This window comes from Condylura cristata, unplaced genomic scaffold, assembly GCF_000260355.1.
Source record: "Condylura cristata isolate star-nosed mole 26May11 unplaced genomic scaffold, ConCri1.0 scaffold00004, whole genome shotgun sequence".
In the NCBI taxonomy this organism is placed as follows: Eukaryota; Metazoa; Chordata; class Mammalia; order Eulipotyphla; family Talpidae; genus Condylura; species Condylura cristata.
Window position 1 is genome coordinate 31,660,097 of NW_004567105.1, and position 2,303 is coordinate 31,662,399.

A 2,303-nucleotide genomic window follows, 5' to 3' on the forward strand; every position below is an offset into this window, starting at 1 on the left:
TTTAAAGGACAAATGTTTTAAAAATTTCATAAAATAGCACAACTTATTTTCTTTTATGCTTAGTTACCTTTTATGGTTTCATTGCTTCTATTTTCAAAGAAAGAAAGATCCAGGCCTCCCTGGTGGCACAGGGGCTAAGACAGACTATCCCCAGCCACTGCGGCTTGAGTCTGATCCTTGCACAGGGAGCTGACCCACATGGTGCCGAAGACCTCTCCTGTCTCGCCCGCTGCTCCCCTCAGCAGTGTGTTTCAGTAGATCTGCCTGTTCTGCTCCCCACTGTCTCTGGTGAATCCTCTCACCCCACCCCCACACACTGCTGGCTTGTACCCCAGTTCTTGGATGCAGAAACAAATCTTTAAAAAATAAAAAAATCTCGAAGATACCTACATTTTCATGTTTCAAATATATTTTTAACTATATTCTCTACATTAAAAGTTCTAAAGTTTCAGGGCATTGAAACAAAGTTGTTGCCCCGCTCCCTGCCTGCCATCCTAGTTGCTGACTTGGAGCGACAGAACATTCTGGAGCCCTCACAGATAAGAGTGGTCTCATCTCTTCTATAGCAATCTGCAGCATACACAAGACTGAGAGTTAATCCACTTACATCTGGTCTTAGCCTTTTCTGACCATGATGCTTGTTACTCTGTTTATTATTGTGACTAGTTCATTTAATTCTGAATGTATTAGCCTACATGAATATTTCCTTTGATACCCATAAACCAATAAATTAGTTGAGAAAATAAATTTTAGTATAAATATACTCATCATATTAGCTGTGTTAACAATAGTAGAAAATAAATTTGAATACATTTTTATTCAATATGATTCACTATCCTGTGACTGTTACTTAACGATATAAAATGTCTACTATGTAATCTAGTGATTCAGCTTTGGTGCAAATTAATCGGTTTAACAAAATAAACTTCTAAAAATTTAAGGGATGTTTTTTAGTTATTACTAATCATAGCTATTTTTGAATGAGGTTAAATGTTAGTATTTTAACATATGTCCCTACGGCAGTCCATAATATCCTTATTATTAAACTAGTTGCATGTTAATAAAATTACATTCTTAAAAACCTACCTTCTCTGCACAAAGATACCTATGATGTTCAAGCCACTGACTCTTGCCCCTTGTCTTCTATGTTCTTGTAGAATCAGCACTTATCATTTTAATACACACACTAGTGAAGAAAACAATGAAAAGTTTTATGTATAGTATGAGTAATGAATCTGATTTTTAATTTTCCTTTGTTTTGTTGGCTCCATTTTTTTACTCTATGTTTACTGGATGGATACATGAATGAATAAGTGATTCATAGAACACAGATTCTCAGAAAAGATACAAGCTGCAGAAAGACAGTAGGTGTCAACACAGAAGAACAGAACATAGGTATTCTAAAAGGCCGTAATTTGAAGATCAAGGTTCATGGTAAATATCCTGTAAATAGTTTTCACAACATATTTTAATTAATAATCATTTCTATGACTGACCCATCATGCCAATAGAATGCCTCTGTCAATATAAAACATACACTATACATGGGTCTAGCTCTGGGGCTCTCATTTATTCCACAGGCAATTGTGGCTATTTCTGCACTAATATCACATTCTCTTAAATACTTCACCCTGAAAAAAGTCCCTCTGTTAGAATTTAATAACCCATGTTTTTAAGGTGTTGTAAAGCCACCAATGACTAGAGATCTCCTTGTGAAAAAAGCTCTAACTACTTCATTAGTAGAACTGCCCAGGCTTCTGATTCTGCCTTCATCAAAAACTTTTTCTAAGAATTTTTTGATTTCGCCTCAAGTTTCAAAGCTACTGGCATGCTGTTTCTAATGTTCATCTGTCTATAGATACCTGCAGTGTCTATAGGGACCTACCAATTTATCATTCCCAACACGTTTTTTTGTGCATTTTCTCTTTTCTCCATGATAAACTTGCCAAAAAACTGTCCATTTTGTGAAATTTTTCTAAATTATTGGTTTTATTGATCTTCTATTTCATTCTTGTTTTCTATTTCTGCTTTTATCATCTTCCTTTATTTTGTTGTTCTGTAACTTCATATTTAGATAATTTGCTCATTTTTAAGATAAAGATTTATGGTCATAAAATTCTTCAAACAACACTATTCTTTTCATCTTAGAAGTTACTAGTCAAACATGGAGCTTTCCTATGACCCAGCAATCCCACTCCTAGGTATCTACCCACTGATTGAAAAAGATACCTGCACCCCCATGTTTATTGCTGCTTTATTTACAATTGGAAAAACATGGAAGCAGCCCAAATGCCCACAAGTAG